General features: G+C 43.3%; 1 protein-coding gene and 1 long non-coding RNA gene across 2 annotated transcripts in view; both read right to left on the minus strand.

Annotated features, from left to right (window-relative positions):
• Window positions 1-4,022, minus strand: part of LOC114658154 (alpha-(1,3)-fucosyltransferase 7-like) — a 227,024-nt gene extending 223,002 nt beyond the window's left edge. Inside the window, exon 1 of the mRNA XM_051931825.1 lies at window positions 4,007-4,022. The gene's annotated coding sequence lies outside the window, so the exon portion shown is untranslated. The remainder of the gene's footprint in view (window positions 1-4,006) is intronic.
• Window positions 4,023-17,406: 13,384 nt separating this feature from the next.
• LOC127529148 (uncharacterized) lies at window positions 17,407-17,953 on the minus strand. Its single transcript, XR_007935836.1, has 2 exons — window positions 17,914-17,953; window positions 17,407-17,828 (listed from the first exon to the last, which is right to left on the minus strand). It is a non-coding gene; the product is annotated as an uncharacterized LOC127529148 (long non-coding RNA).
• Window positions 17,954-17,995: the final 42 nt, after the last annotated feature.

The following is a 17,995-nucleotide window of genomic DNA, read 5'->3' on the forward strand; positions in this document are numbered from 1 at the left end:
GTGGCTGGGGGGATGACCTGGTCGGGACGCCCTGGAGGACCGGAAGAGGGCTTATGCTTTCCCCAGACCATGTGGGGGCGACCGCCCTGGCGGCTATAGGGATCACAGGTACAGAGCTTTGAAGCTCAACCCTGTAGGAGCCCGTGGTCACTGCCAGGGGGCACCCCAATACCTTGGGAGCCCTGAACCTCAGCACTTCCACCACAACCGGAAATGCTGGGGGAAAGAGGATCGGGGACACCTGGAGTGTTTCCGGGTGTGCAGCCGGCACTTCCGCCACACTGGGGAGTGCCGGTGGAAGATTGTCGGGAGGCACCTGGAGCACATCCAGGTGACTATAAAAGGGGCCGCCTCCCTCCAGTCAAGGGCTTGAGTGGGGTCGAAGAAGGACGAGGTCTTGGAGGAGGCAAGGAGGTGGCCTGAAGAAGGAAAGGCATTTGTGTTGTGGCCAGGACTTTTGGGGACTTTGGGGTTTGTGTGGCACTAATATAAATAATGGATGGTGTAAATAAACGTGTGTTGAGTGAGTTGAACGTGTCCGCCTGTCTGTGTCCGGGTCATCTTCCACAATATATTAAGACTGACTTTATTTTATACTGTTGTGATTTACTTGTTATGATGAATATGTTTTAATTGAAGTCCACAACAACAGAAAAACTAGATACAACTAGAGAGAATTTTTTTTTTTCATTGAGGGATCTATTTTATGAACATAATGGCTACAATGAGTGGAAATTTCTGCATTGTGCTTACCAGCTGCGGAATTCATTTTTGACCATTAAAAACAAATTGGCTAACAGACGAGCAGAGACTGGATAAAATGACTGTTTAACTGCTAGCATTATTTTTGATAAGGGGTACCCCCAACGGAACAGGTCTAATATCTCATGAGACACTATTTTTGGGAGCCATACGTAACCTACAAATTACAGATGATGTATTGCAATGCTGAATAATATGGAACAAAACTATTAAGTCTTTGCAGGTAAAAGCTGTTTTTCCTAGCATATTTTTTATGACAGCACTTGAATTTGAATCTGGAGACTGAGCTGTGCTAAATGTCTGCAGACAAATGAATCATTCGACTCCCAAGGAGAAACAAGCCATACCAGAGAGGGGATCAGTCCAAGGGTTCATGGGTTCCTGCTGCTAACAAGTCAACTGTGCTGGTGACCATTTGTGTTATTCCCCAAATGCAGCTAGCCAGGAATCTTTTACTTCCTTTTAGCCTCTAAGGAGGGACATATTCAGTATACATACGTTTTACACAGATTAGGAATAGGGTTCTAACAGGAAATTATTCCTTACAGTTCTAGTGAGACTTTATGTAGTCTCAAAGGGGGGAATGTGAAAGAATAATTTTAGGGTAACATAGCATTCATCTTAAAGAAATAGAATAAAGAGTTAATAAATGTAGGAAACCAAATAAAAGTCAAGTGAACAAAAAATGTACACTCAAATATAAGATTGGTTTAGGAAAAATACTGAGATGGTCAAGTAAATAAAGAATGTACAAGAAAAAAGGTTGATGTAATATACAAAATGTACTGAAGGATGACTAAGAGATGACTAAGAAATCAGCAAATGTCCTATCCATATTACTAACCGAGAATGCTAAACCGGATGATGGACGCAGGCACATCCGGCCATGGGCCGTAGCTGCAAAAAGACGTACTGCGCAGGCGCAAAAAGAGTCCGCGAGAGTCGGCTGAGGAGCCGAGAAAGGCGGACAAAAGAGGGCGAGAGAGGCGGATGAGGGGCCGCGAGAGGCGCAGGCGCAAAAAGAGTCCGCGAGAGTTGGAGAAAGGCGGAGAAAAGAGGGCGACAAAGGCGGATGAGGGGCCGCGAGTGGCGGACAAGACCACAGAAAAAAGGAGTGAGCACATACAAAAAGGAGAAATGAGGCGCAAAGTCAAACGCAGGAAAAGCACGAAACACATTGCACACGAAACTAGACCCGAAAAAAAAAAAAAAAAAAAGAGGCTCGCGCACAACAGCAAGGCACCCCCCCCCCCTACAGGCACCGGACGGGACACACACCAAGAGGGGGATTCAACAAGCCCATGAAACACAAAAAAAAGAACACAAAACCACCCCACAGACCCTACAAGCGAGGGACGGGACACACACAAAGGGGGATTCAACAAGACACAGGAACACAAAAAGAAAGAAGACGCTCGCGCAACAACAATCCTCAACAATCCCCCCCCCCACCCACATCCATAAGAAGTCACACCCAAAGCCACATATTCTAAAGTGAACGTCAGCACCTTCACACTAGACAGCATAGGTGTCAGCATTGGTGGATCTCCTTACAATAAAGCACTATTAACCGTTCAACTGCAGAAAAGGAAACATATTAACAGTGACTGCGACCCTCCTTATTACTTATCCATATTTCGGGTGCTGAGAAAGAAACAAGTCATGAATACACGGTCACGGGTACAAAACGAAAAGGAAAGGATAACAGGAACAAACACACGAACACGAAAGAAACAACAAAATAGACGGCTATGCAGCATAGGTGGATCTCATTACAATAAGGCACTATTAACCGTTCAACCGCAGAAAAGTCTCCATATTAACAGTGAGTGCAATACTTCTTATTACTTATCCATATTTCTAAAAGAAAAAATGTCTCGACTCCAAAAACGCAAAGCTCAACTAAAGCTTCTAACTAACGATGTACCTAAAAGTAAAAACTTTATGAACTGCGTTAGATCCTACAATAGTTCATTTGCTTTTAGTAAATATCAGGCCACCAAAAGGCAATGGCCCATACTGCTTTCCCATATGTGCACAAATACTGCATCGCATTGGAACAGTGCACCCTGAAACAAATCAACAACGCAAATATGCACAAATCTACATCCTGGATCCACATGACGCAAACTATCAATCAAAGTGCTGCATCGCAACAGGCACGGATTCAAAACGAAACACCTCCCGTCTCAGACATACGTTAACGGCAAGGAAGGCTACAACGGGCGTCTCACACAGCACAGGCAAATCGATTACAGCTCCAAAACAACACGTCCCAAATACTACACATGCAACAACGCGCCTCTCAAACGGCACAAGCAAAACATACACCGGGAAAATTCATTCGGATTAATGAATGTCATTTGCAATCATTGTCATTCAGTTCACTTCCCTGAAGAAACAACTGGCAATACGAGTAATACATTTAGACGTTGTTGTCAAAAGGGTCAAATTAGACTGCCTTCTTTACATTCATATACTGAATATCTACAGAAGATTCTAACTGACGATGTACCTGAAAGTGAAATCTTTATCAACTGCATTAGATCCTACAAATCGGTATCCACTATGAACATTAACGGTGGCACTGCACGTGACATCCGTCTTCAAAAAATGTTGTTTATTGATGAATGTACAATGGCATGAAGTCACTTACTCAACACCATTCATAAACTTCTACAAACGTTTATGAATAATAATATTCGATTTGGAGGAAAGGTACTTTTATTAGGAGGAGATTTTAAACAGTGATTAGCTATTCTTCCAGATGCCATGCACTCAGCTATTGTTCAGTGCACCTTAAAATACGCAGACAATTGGCATTGCTTTCAAAAGATACAGTTAGTAAAAAAGATACGATGTCCAAAACCAGATCATAACAATTGCTTATTACAACTGAGAGATGGTACACTCACCAATACAGATGGACTTCAGCCACATATTATTACAATTCCTCAAGCCTTTATCTGCGACGACTTAGTTACAGAGAGATTTGGAACAGCAATCTCATTAGACCAAATGCCCCTTTTAACACAACGCACTATATTATGTCCAAAAAATATTAATGTGGAAAACATAAATACCCAAGTCATTCCATTACTTCCTGGAGAGACACAACTCTTTCTAAGCTCTGACAAAGTTGACTCTGATCACGATAATGACCATCTTCATTGACCTTACAAGTTCTGACCTGGAATTACCTTTTACACTTAAACGGCGTGTACAAAGAAATTTTCCAATAAACCTTTACACTGTGCCACACACTTTATTGTTTGCTTTCTATTTGCATCATCTACACCGTCACACTGTTCTATATCTCATTCATACATCACGCTCTTTGTCATTCCCAACACCAGGGGTTGGCAAGCGAAGCGAGCAGGGGGCGGAGCCCCCTAGTAAACTAGAATGGGCAGTTGTTGTATGCACAGAAATTTCAAGGGTGGTGTCTCATCTCAAAAGGTATAAGAAGAACCAGAATATAATATAATAGACTATAATATTTGTCATACTGCCTCCCCAACACGCAGCAATAAAGAAGATGACACTGGCAACAAGTGTCTTATACAACAAAGACAACATTTTGCTACATGTGCTGAATGATTTGAGTCTTCTGAAGAAAAACAGCCTGCTCTGCACCATCCTGTAAAGGACATCTGTGTTCACAGACCAGTCCAGTCTGTCATCAAGGTGGAAACCTAGATATTTATATGTTTGCGTCACCTCAATGTCATCCCCTCAGATGTTAACAGGTTGAAGGCACAGACCTCTGGAAATCCACAATCATCTCCTTGGTTTTCATTTTGTTCATAACCAGGCTCCAGTGTTGCTCACTACCATCCTGGAGACACAGTTCCCCAGTTTGACAAACTGCAGTCGTCCAGTCAGGTAGTTATGAAACCAGGAGGTGAAGGTGGAATCCACACTCATCCTCTTCAGTTTATCTTTAAGAATGGAGGTTTGGATGGTGTTGAATGAACTCAAAAATTCAAAAAACATATTCCTCACATAACCATCTGATTCATCCAAAAAGGACTGGGTCTGGTGTAGCATGTAGAGGACTGCATCCTGAACACTAATGTGGTCTTGGTATTCAAACTGTAGAGGATCCAGTGCATGCTGGAGTTGTGGTCTGAGGCGATGCAGAAGCAGCCGATCCAGTGTCTTCATGATGTGTGATGTGAGGGCCACTGGTCTGTAGTTATTTATTTCAATCGGTCACCCAACTTCAGGAACCGGCACAAGGCATGATGTTTTCCACAGAGACCCTCCCACCTTGAAGACTGTTAAACAATATCTGTAGAGGCTAAGCAAGTTGATCTGCACACTCCTTCAACAGACTGGAATACACACCATCCGGACCAGCTGCTTTTCGAGCTTCGTGATCTGCATCCTCACCTCATCTGCTGTGAAGAGCAGGGGAATGGGACCTGGTGTAGCAGAACTTGCAGCAATGATGCCTGGGTTTCAGCAATGTTGATGAGCAAAATCTGCAATGGTGGAAGAGGGAATACATGACCCATTCTGTGACACGGTGCCAGTGCTTGCCACCATGTCAAACCTGTTGTAAAACAGGTTAAACTCATTGACCTTGTTCTCATCTCCTGCTGTTGTCCAATACTATCCACTTGCAGAACCACAGCACCATATGTCACCGCAGTTTTAGACCCGTAGTTGTAGACCCGGAAGTGATGTTTTAGGACTGACTTCGCAACATTACTTTCGGAAGGTTTCGGCCGGTCTCGGCAAGTAAGTCTTCTCTAAGTCAGAACTGACATCACTGCAGTTTGAGGACGGATGTAGAAGAAGAATGTTCTCCTCAGCACCACGTACCCTGTGTGTTTGGTAACTAAGTTTCATAAGCAATGCTTGTAACTCTGCCAGTAAGGAAAGCTTGGTTTATGAACTAACAAAAATATGTTACCCAAGGGCTCAGGAAAATCGTTTCTACATGGATATGATTCAAGCTGCCTTTTTTGTTAGCTTCCTCAAAGTGAATGACTCAGGGTAAAAAGGTCACAAGACTGCAGGGTGTAAATGCAAGGCGTCTGTCCTGTGGTCAGCCTTGGGGACATAAAAAATACTTAGCTCAGACATATTGCTTAAATTTACTTAGATGATAAGGATGTTTTCCTGTCTTACTAATCATGAGATGAAGAGGTATAAAAAACTCCCCCTAACTGTCGATCGGGGTTCAGACGAGCCCTGCGGCAATAGACTGTGCTCTCTGAATCTCTACTTCCTGTGACTCCAAGTGTGAAATAAAGAGAACCAAGAAAATATCACCTGCCTGCTGTCAGTCTGTATTCTTTTCGTCTACAGTTTTCTGGCGCCCAAACGTGGGGCAGGAACGGGCAGACGGCTCCCTGAGCGGGATCGTCCAGTGAGCCACAAGTGGACCGATTCCGGCCGGATCGGGAGGACCAGCTCCGGCAAAAGTTAGGACTGGCCTGTCCTGGGCATTTCCTGCGTGGGGAGTCGCTGACCTCCTCCTAGCCGAAGCGAAAAGCGACTGGACGTGATTTTCCAGGCAGGCGGACGGAGTCGCGGTAAGTAGATCGGGGGATTCCTGTTGGTTTGACTGGTGTGCCGGAAGTAATAAAAGTATAAAAAGAAAGAATAGAAAGCATACTGTATCAGAACCATAGGAGGGTTCTAGGGACTCACGGAAAGTGGCTCTTGGGACCCTACGGAAAACGGCACAGTGTGAATGTTAGCAAGGCACCCCTTGTGAAGTGGAATAGAAAGGGACGAGTGGCACGCTCCTAAAATAATAAAGAGGAATGGGGGTGAAAGGGCATAGTTAAAAGTCTGTGTCTTAATAAATGGGAGGTCGAGTTTTCTATCCGCTGTCTAGTCATACTCTTGTTTCAACGGGTTGCTCAGGTGACGGAGACTAGTCCCTGGCAGATTGATGCATACAAACCTTCTGATGAAGGGATCGGGGTAAAAACCTCCATATCCCGGACTTGACGGGGCGTATTGATGTAGGATTCTGCTGACTCAAATAAAAGGACACGAAGTCACCTGAAGTTGAAATCCGGGGATAGGAACAGACAGCGGGTACAACGGGGAGTAAACGAGGTCTGAGTCACTTTTTGCTGATATCCCGCCACTCACTATGGGAAAAACAAATAGCAAGCCAGTCAAACAGGTCCCCCAGGGTCCTCAAAACCTAATGTTAGAAGGATTATTTTCGGGGGATCTCCAGGCTCCACATACTGGTGGACCAAAGAATGGGTCCCCTAGAAAGCTCATTGAAAAGAAGACAGGATTAGATTTTAAGAAGGTGTGTAGAAAATGGAATAAGCAAAGTGGGGGGAGATGGCCGGTCGAGGGGACCGGAGATATGAGTGAAGTGCAGGAAATCAGAAAAATATTATGCAGGAATATGCAAGGTTGTTGTAATGGAGGCCCCTATCGCATGGACATGTTCGATAGGTGGGAATTGGTTATTAAAGATCGTAATTTAGAGGCAGTACAGAAACGTAATGAATTATTGGCCACGGAAGTTAAGACTAGAAAAGAAAAAGAAGAGTTACTCATAGCGTTACAGAAAGTGCAAGCGGATTCGGGACCACAGTCGGATGAGAAGCAGAAGAAGAGCAAGAAAAAAGACCCGTTATATCCCGTACTTGCTCTCCCACCTTTCCTACACCATCCATATCCACAGCCCCCATCTCCTCCTCCGCCACCTCCAGCGCCCACCGCACCAGAATTAAAAGACGATCCCTCGGGGTCCGGTTTCTTTGATGAAGAATATCATTATGATCCCTCATTACACACTGATCCAGGGGATGACAAAAGTAACACAATGGGCGCGGCCGGTGGGTTTCATGATCCCAGAACTTCCATTTCACAACGCACTAGAAGTCAAACCCTTCTCCATCAGCCCCCTAATCAAATCACCACCTTTCAATCCCCCTTCAGGTCCTCCAAACACCCAGGCCCTCTATTCTCATGTCCCCTGATTGAGATCCAAAACCCCCGACATGATCCAACGCAACCCGCAGGGGCCAATAACCCCACTACTGTAATGATACATCGTAACTGGGACATTCAAGAGCTGAAAGACGTTGTGTCCGAATTGCCTGATCCCAAAGTCATTGGTGGGTTAAAATTCGTGGAACAATTACAGCAGTTGGATGATATGTATAAGCCCAGTGCAGCCGAGTGGACCCAGGTTCTACGAAGAAAACTGGGCACAACTTGGGCCACTGTTAACCACGGGCAGCATAACGGGCAGCCCTGGCAATGGAATGAGGCATTGCCTCGTGGACAGAATAATGAAGGACCTTTCCTTGCTCAGTGGGAGCCCGTGAAAACGGCAATAGCTGCAAAATATAAAAAGGGCACTGACTGGTCCCTCATCTTAGCTGCAAAACAAAAGAAAGATAAAACAGTAGACGAATGGGCACATCGTATTCAGGATTTGATGACAAATCACTCTGGTTTAGACAATCCAGACGATCGCACCAGGGCAGCAGTTCCTCCTTTTGTTTCAGGACTGAGAAGTGATATTCAGAACAAAGTTCGCACTTCCTGTATTGGATGGGAGAGTGCCACTTTTGAAGAAGTGAAACGGCATGCTGAGCGCGCTGAACGGCAAACAAAACAAAAGGAATCAGACACACAGACTAAGCTGATTGCAGCACAAATGAACTATTATACAGGCGGAGCCACCCCAGGCAGTGGTCGGGGACGTGGAGGATTACCCACATAAACACCCTCCCCCTCCACCGTTGCCTGAACCTGAAGACATTGCTTGGTCCTAGGAATTCGCAGGGACCCCCCTCTTCAGTTGCCTTTGCTCACTCACAACTCCGAAACAGATCCATTATTGACTCTGTTAGTAAATGGCACTGAAACTGCCTTCCTTGTCGATACTGGAGCTACCCATTCTACTCTTTTGCTGAAGGAGGTCTCTGCCTCGAAAGATACAGTGACTGTGCTTACTGCTTCTGGACAACCAGTAGTTCCACTTTAACACACCGATTTCTTTTAAATCAGCTCTGTCCAGTTAACCTCTTAGGAAGGGATCTCATGACAAAACTTTCTCTCTCCATTTCTATGACTGAACAGGGTTTTTCTGCTCGTCTCCCAAGTTACTGTGCCAAATCGCCCCTCACCCCAAACCCTCTTTTGCAGCCTGGACTCTAAACATTTCCCCACACACCATCCTCCTCAAAGCCCTACACTCTTTTTCCTCCTGTCTTTTTCCCCACTTACACGTCCCTGACACCCTACACTGTACTGCCCAATATTTCCCTGCAGAAGTAGACACCCCCTGGCTAGAATCCTTTCTTTCTTCAGGCACCTGCCCCGAAACCCTTCACATCCCCTGTATCTTCATTTCATCCACAAAAGCTGCTGCTTCTGTTCATCTCATATGCTCACAGAATATTTTCTATCTCGGAGGTTCAGTCCCCCATGTTTCTTTAGCCAAATCAAATACCGTCCATTGGGTGGAAATTGGACCATGAGTAGAACAATGTCTTAATAGTACGGACTGGTTACATGTTGCACCGGGTATCTTTGATACCTCAGATCATTTGATTACTAAAGTTGTGCTTCAAAATTATTTTTAGTACATCATGCACTGTGCCATCCTTCTCTTTCTGCCTTTTCACTACGAACCATGACTCCCTCTTGGCTCTCTTTGCTCCCTGATTCACTGTGGTCCCAAGGAAAGAATGATTATGGAAGGATAGCACACTGTGAGCCACTGGTGATCTATCCAATATCTTCCTTCCGCCCGCACCGTGCCCAGTATCCTCTGTCTCCCGAAGCAGAGGCTGGCATCTACGCTGTACATTCCGATCTTGTGAAACGTGGAGCAATTATTCCAATTAAATACTCTCTAGTCAACTCCCCCATTTTACCTGTGAGAAAGGCTGACGGTTCATGGGGTTTTGTTCAAGACGTACGACAAGTTAACTGCATTTTTTCCCAGGGCACCCATTGTTCCTAACCCTTCCACTATTCTTTCCACAATACCCCCCTCCGCCCGTTATTTTTCAGTGATTGATTTAGCCAATGCTTGCTTCTCTATTCCTGTTCACCCTGATTCTCAATTCTGGTTTGCTTTTACTTTCCTAAACCGCCGATGGACCTGGACCGTCATGCCTCAGGGATATACCGAAGCCCCTTGTGTATATGGACAAGCTCTTGCTCAAAATTTAGAAGGCTTTTGGCCAGATAAAGACAGTGTATTGATACAGTATGTAGATGATATAATGTTGTGTAGTACTACTGAAGAAGATTGTGCACATGATACTCAGAAATTGTTATTATTTTTAGCAGAAAATGGCCATAAACTTTATAAAGCAAAACTGCAGTTGATTCAAACAACTGTGAAATATTTAGGTCATGACATCACTTGTGGAACAAGAGCTCTCTCTAGCGATTGCATTAATACCATTCAGAATCTTCCCAGACCTGTCACAAAACAACAGGTTATGTCTGTATTGGGCATTCTAGGTTACAGCCGGCAATGGATTTTGAATTTCACTGAAAGAGCACAGCCGTTTCAAAATTTAGCAAACACCCCTGGCATCCCTCTTTCTGGTCAGGTGCAATGGAATGAGCAGGCTGAGAAGGCTCTCTGTGACTTAAAAAGTGCACTACTTTCTGCGCCTGCGTTAGGACTCCCTGACTATTCTCGTCCATTCACTCTGTTCGTGGACGAAAAGGGGGGATATATGAATGCAGTTTTAGCACAACTACATGGGGACAAACAAAGGCCAATAGCCTATTTTTCGAAAAAATTGGATCCTGTGGCTGCAGCACTCCCACCTTGCCTCAGGGTTGTGGCCGCCACAACAGAAGCTGTACTAGCCAGTACGGATATAGTGCTCATGAGCCCCCTAACAGTGAAGGTGCCTCACGCCATACATTCTATTTTAGTACAGGCTAAGACCTCACATCTCACTACTGCTAGGGCAATACACTATCAAAATGTACTCTGTACTTTGTGTCAAATGTCACCATTGAAAGGTGCTCTACCTTAAATCCAGCCATTCTTCTTCCAACTGAAGAAGAAGGAGAGCCACATGACTATCATGATGAAATAGCTAAGGTCATAAAGCCTAGACCAGACCTACAGGAAACACCTTTAGAAACTGGAGAAATAATTTTTGTGGACGGATGTTCTTTGCGATTGGAAAATGAAACACCCTCAACTAGTTACGCAGTGGTCCAAGGTGACCGCCTGCTGGAAGCAAACCGAATTTCGTCAAGTTTAAGCGCACAAGCAGCCGAACTAATAGAGCTCACCCGAGCATGTCAGCTGTCCGAAGGAAAAATCGTAACAATTTATATGGATTCCAGATATGCTTTTGGAGTCTGCCATGATCATGGAGCATTATGGAAACTGAGGGGATTTAAGACCAGTACTGGCAAGCCCATCCAACATCAAAACTAATCGAATCCCTCTTAGAGGCCATAACTAAACCATCAAAGTTAGCGATCGTTAAATGTCAAGCTCACACAGGAAAACAGGATCCTGTCAGCAAAGGAAACAAATTAGCTGATCACTTTGCTAAACAGGCTGCGTATAATAACACACCAATCTCTTTATTCCAACAGAGAAATGACCAGGACCCTGATAATCAAATTATTTCTTTACAGAGTGCAGCCACGGACAGAGAAAAGAGAAAATGGTCCAAAGAAGGGTCCTTCTCAGATGGAGTCTGGACCCATAGGCAAACTAACAAACCTTTCCTCCCGAAGGCTTCTTTCCCAGGTATGGCAAAAATCGCCCATGGCCTAGACCATGCTGGAAAAGACGCCATGGTTCAAGATGTTGAAAAACATTGGGAAGCTGTAGGCTTCTCTACATATGCAGAGCAGTTCTGCAGGCGCTGTGCATTATGTCAAAAGTTTAATGTAGGAAAGAGCACCCAGGTAAGTCCCGCCGTTACACCTAATCCAATGGGTCCGTTTGAACACCTCCAAATGGATTTCATTGAACTAACTCCGTCTAAAGGTTACCGTTATTGTCAGGTAATTGTTGATGTGTTCTCCCGATGGGTAGAAGCTTTCCCTTCTAAACACGCTGATGCTAAAACTGTAGCCAAAGCTTTGATTAAAGAAGTTATTCCTAGGCGGGGCATACCGCAGAAATTACAAAGTGATAATGGCACTCATTTTGTGAACTCCATTATAAATGAATTAACCATCTGGCTCCAGATAAATGTGCATCATTATTGCAAATACCACCCCCAGAGTAGAGGTATTGTGGAACGGTGCAATGGCACCCTAAAATCTAAATTAGCAAAAATTTGTGAGCAGACAAATTTATCCTGGCCGGATGCTCTGCCTCTGGCCTTAATGGGATTGAGGGGAAGAACACACCGGCAATTAGGACTGTCGCCGTTTGAAATTCTGACCGGACAACCCATGCCTGTTGGCATGGTTATAGGAAATGTGAACCTGCATACCGTGGACAATGATCTTCTCTCTAGTCTTACAGGTCTCCGAGCGTCTCTGAAAGAAGTCCACGAGCAAGTTAATCAGGCCTGGAGGACAAGCCCTCCATCTAAAGACTCGCAGATTCCCTTGGGCATCTGGATCCTGGTTCGAGACACTCGGAGGAAACACTGGCATCAGCCTAGGTGGAGAGGACCGTTCCAAGTTCTTCTGTCCACACCACACGCCGTGAAAGTTGAAGGATTGCCCGCCTGGATTCACGCTTCACACTGCAAAAGATGGCATCCTTAACATTCATACTCATACTGATTACACTCTCACTGTTTTTCCTTCCATTATCCACTTCACGGGTGACACTGACTTTCCAGGTGGAGGAGACTGCCTCATTCCAGGTTGACTTTTGTGCAATTGCCCCCTGTAGTGGCAGACAGGAACAATGGGAATGGCCTGACAAATATGTCTGTATGAGCTACCCTTGGTATGACTCTGATTCAAGTTTCTCCTCATCTGACTCTGAATGTGGATTCTGGAGCGACGTGTTTGCAAATACAGGACAACACGACTGGGGTTATGAACCCTGGCAGGCTAAACAGTATGGCCTAAAAACTTGATTCTCTATTATAAAAGGACATGCCCCTCATGAGTGTGCTGAGAATCATTTTAACCCATTAATCATTACTCTGAAGAATCCTTCTTTGCATGATTCAGAAACATATGTCTTAGCTGCGTACGCAACTGGTTACAAACTGGGGACTTTTTCAAGGTTACTAATAATTCCCATACTACTAATACTTCCCAGCTTTCTCCTGATTTGCAACAGACTCTTATAAAAATAATGAATATTTCTACTCTTTCATCCACCTTTTCAATTGAAACTGGGTATGGCGATCAGAACCGTTGGTTGCAGTGGGTATTATACTCAGCTAAACAAGTAAATCAATCTGATTGCTACGCCTGCGCTACGGCCAGGCCGCATTTGGCTACCATCCCTTTTTCTCTTTCTAATATTTCTGACCCCGCTGGTCTTCCTTGTCTTCTTGCCCTTTTTACCTCTCCCTCCGCACCGAAAGACTCTAACTGCATTACACTTTCTCTTCTCTTCCCTCCCACTCGTCATATGACTCCCCCGATGTTCCAGTCTCATGAAGGCAATTATAACTGCTTCTCTAGTAATTATAGTTCCCCCCTCCGAGGTACTAACGTTGGTAATATCCCTTCTTCCTTCTGTTCCCAGACTTTTCAGGTTAACTCTACCTTATTTAATTCTACATTATCACTTTTCCTGTTAACACAAACCACTCCGCGTGCTGATATTTGGAGGATGTGTCGTAGATCAAAATTACTTGATATTCTTCCCCCTGAATGGACTGGCACATGTGCATTAACCCAACTTGTTATGCCCTTCCACCTCCTCCCTCTGAATTCTCCTCGCGTGTCGTCCAACTCTGGCCGACGTCGTCGACCCCGCTCTGCTGACCCCTCCACATTCTCTCTTCACGGCCCTGGCGTTTACATTGATTCCATTGGTGTCCCTCGCGGAGTCCCTGATAAATTTAAAGCCAGAGATCAAGTTGCTGCTGGATTTGAGTCAATCTTTCCCCTAGTTACAATAAATAAGAATGTAGATTGGATTAACTACCTATATTACAACCAACAGCGCTTCCTAAATTTTACTAAAGAAGCTGTTGAAGGTATACATGAACAGCTTGATAGAAAACCTCCCTCATGACTTGGCAAAATCGATTAGCATTAGACATGCTTCTCACCGAAAAGGGTGGTGTATGTGCCATGTTTGGTGACGCCTGTTGCACTTACATCCCTAATAATACGGCTCCCGATGGATCAATCACCTGTGCTCTGGCAGGTCTAACTGCTCTTTCTAATGAATTGGCTACCAATTCTGGCATTTCTAATCTATGGGATCAGTGGTTTATGTCTACTTTTGGGTCCTGGGCCAATGGCTTAAGTCAGTTTTTATTTCTCTTGTCGTTGCCTTTTTGGTCCTCTTACTTGTTGCCTGCTGCATTGTTCCCCTGATACGATATATTGTGTCCAAATATTTCACTGCCTCCATGGCCAAGGCTTATATGTTACACGAAGAACAAATGCTCCAATTCTCTTCCTCCTCTACTTCCACTCCCTCCCCTTCTCCTACTCTTCCCCGTCCTGCTTCTATTTAACCCATATTTTGTTTGTTCAAAAGGGGGGAGTGTAGAAGAAGAATGTTCTCCTCAGCACCACGTACCCTGTGTGTTTGGTAGCTAAGTTTCATAAGCAATGCTTGTAACTCTGCCAGTAAGGAAAGCTTGGTTTATGAACTAACAAAAATATGTTACCCAAGGGCTCAGGAAAATCGTTTCTACATTGATCTGATTCAAGCTGCCTTTTTTGTTAGCTTCCTCAAAGTGAATGACTCAGGGTAAAAAGGTCACAAGACTGCAGGGTGTAAGTGCAAGGCGTCTGTCCTGTGGTCAGCCTTGGGGACATAAAAAATGCTTAGCTCAGACATATTGCTTAACTTTACTTAGATGATAAGGATGTTTTCCTGTCTTACTAATCATGAGATGAAGAGGTATAAAAAAAACCCTAACTGTCGATCGGGGTTCAGACGAGCCCTGCGGCAATAGACTGTGCTCTCTGAATCTCTACTTCCTGTGACTCCGAGTGTGAAATAAAGAGAACTAAGAAAATATCACCTGCTTGCTGTCAGTCTGCATTCTTTTTGTCCACACGGAGAATCGGAAGATAACTTTTGGAAGGTTTCGGCATGTCTCGGCAAAGCCCGGAAAGTAATGTTGGGTCAAGGACCCGTTCAGAAATTAAAAGATATAACATTGGTTACAAAAATCTCCACTAAATAAAGATAAATACAAGATATACAAAACATTCAAATAGAATAAAAGACAATAATCCAGACTAAAATACAACATATAATACTACAACAAATCTTTGAACAAATAACATAATTTGTACTAATGCAAACCCCGAGTACCTGGACAGACAGAGGGGGTAAACTGAAAGAAGGGGCAGAATGTCAGGTCTGTTTAATGTCTTCTTAAACAAATGAGTTAAAAACAAATGAATGGAGTCAGCTGATGTCATTAATTTTGGGAGGTCATTCCACAGTCAAGGCGCTATATACAGCTGAAGGCCCTGCTGTCACCCACAGAGTGCAGGTTAGTGGGGGGCACAGAATGAGAGGACCTTAGTGGGCAGGTCAATAACAGAATTTGATATTCAATCCTGTAAGACACAGGGAGCAGTGAAGGTGCAGCAGGATAATAATAATTCATTACATTTATATAGCGCTTTTCTCAGTATGGCTGGGATGTGCTCGTTGTTGGTGGTTCATGTCAGGACTCTTGCAGTTGAGTTTTGAATCAGCTGGAGCTGTGTTATACGATTAGAAGTGGCACCTGCCAGCAGTGACTTACAATAATCAATGCTGGATGTGATAACAGCAGGGACAAGATTCTCACCATTAGAAAAGGACAGGAATGAGCAAACATAAGAAAGGTGACACAGGTGGAAGTTTCTTAATATGGCTTACATTGATGAAATAAGAAAAGGAGGAATCATAGTGACACTGAGATTCTTTGCAGTAAAAGAACGTCTGATGAGATCATCACCCAGAATGACTGAAGAGGAGCTTGTTTTCTTAAGTTGCACTTTAGTGCCACTTTGCAGGAGTTCAGTTATGTTGCAATTTAATTTTAAAGAGTTTTGCTCTGTTCAGGTTTAAATTTTAATTTAATTTCACTGAAGCAAGTTGTGAGCTGAGAAGGCTGTGATGAAGTGTCCCTTTTAACATTGAAACAGATTTAAACATCATCTGCATAAAAATGATAACCCAGTCCAAAGCTATGAATAACATGCTCAAGGGGAAGCACAGAGATACAGAAGAGCAGAGGATGTCATTTCATTAACAAAGGGAAGTCAGATGGAGGAAATCCTGTGAGAAATTAAGGCGTGAGGGTTACCCTGGACATGACATAAGCTGCATGGCCACAACGCCATATGCAATAACTTTTACTTTTATACAAACTGGGACAGGAGCTCCTCAAGATGAAGGTAACAATGCTTAGCATAATAAGGAAAAATAAGCCAGAGCTCCCATCTCAACTGTTGGCCACACAGAATAGGCCAGTGAAGAACTTCACGTTTGTCTAAACAAATGACACATCCTTGGTGCACAATGTGACCTGCACAGGGATAGGAGATTCCATGGCCAGAAATGATAATGGACTATAATGCTACAAAAAGAGGAGTGGAGAATTTAGACAAAACATTACACTGGATGCTGGCCACAGGCAATTTTTTCAACATATTAAACATCTCATAAAAAATACTTTTGTCATCTGGACAACCTTGAACCGAGACTGGAACAGGGAGAAGGAGACAGAGTCATCTTGAAGAGCAGGGTAAACCACTGGTGACACCTCGCATGCTACTGTGATGACATGTACCAAAGACCCCAGCATATACGGCCATTGTGTTGATTCAACAGTCCAATCCACATAGGAAACAATGACGGTACCTGTAGTATGTATACATAGTGAGTGTGTTTGTGTGTCTCACTGTGTGAACTGTACAGTTATTACAGTATTGTGTAGAAAATTAAAATACAGTATTCAGTTCTGCTTGATAAACACACAGAATGTGATCTGAGGGTAAAGAGTAAACAGGTTATTTACATTGCTTGTTAAAATAAAGTGACCATCTGATTTTTAAAAAAAAAAAGTCTCTCAATAGTACATACGTAGAAAAAAATGTAATCATAAATTGAGATTCACCACAATTATCTTTCATGCTTCTCAAAGAGAAATTAAAATACGATGTTTGTAAACTACTGTATTTGTGAAGGACTGAAGTGTGGGGCTATCTAAAACTATCATTGAGTGTACTTCAGTAATGTGTGTAGTGACTTATAAAACCACAGTATTACATTATTGCATGGCAACATCTTCATAATGTCCAAGAACTCAAATCTTTCACTGCTGTACCAAAATAATGTTCTGTCCTACAAGGAACCCCTCAAAAAAACAGTACATTATTTCCAAAAGGAGACATTTTTACTAATTTTTGTGTTTGTTCTGTGATGAAATATTTTTTAAAATTATTTTAAAAGAGTCTTTGGATAGCACTAAGTGGGCTTTAAAAATACTAACATAAGTAAGAAGAACTAATATCAATATTTCAAATTGAGCAGCAGACCCAGTTAAATTGTTTATTTTCAAAAACTACCCACCATCAAAGGAAAACAGAAAAATCAAAGTATTATAAACTGAAATCAACAGAGCATTAATGCACAATAAAATACAAGTAACAATCAATGTAGCAACAGACAATAATTATACTGATTAATTAAATATGCAGTTTACTTTAAGTTTCATTTTATCCTGACATTCCTGAGAGAAAAGTTCCATATCATCCCTAAACTGAAAAATAAATAAAAAGGGTTCTTTTGCCAAAGTTAAATCTTCAGTTTTGACTGCATCGATGATGTCCTGGAGAGCTTGGCTTTGGTCCTCCTCCTCCACCTCCAGAAAATGGGGCTCAGACAAGGCACCTCTGAACAACTGTTTATATTGGCGCAACCATTTTACTGCAGTGTGGAGTTCCTTTTTTATTAGTGGTTCCTTTAGATAAAGACCACAAAGAGAATTAAACAAAACATGTATTTCTACATGCCTATTTAAATCATATTAGATATTACATATATACCTCCTCACTGCTTTGGGCACTCTCCAGTGCCCCTTTAGTGTAAGAAATATTCACATGTTAGCCACACAGAGAGAGAGAGAGA

Source organism: Erpetoichthys calabaricus, chromosome 9 (assembly GCF_900747795.2).
Source record: "Erpetoichthys calabaricus chromosome 9, fErpCal1.3, whole genome shotgun sequence".
NCBI classification, from domain to species: domain Eukaryota; kingdom Metazoa; phylum Chordata; class Cladistia; order Polypteriformes; family Polypteridae; genus Erpetoichthys; species Erpetoichthys calabaricus.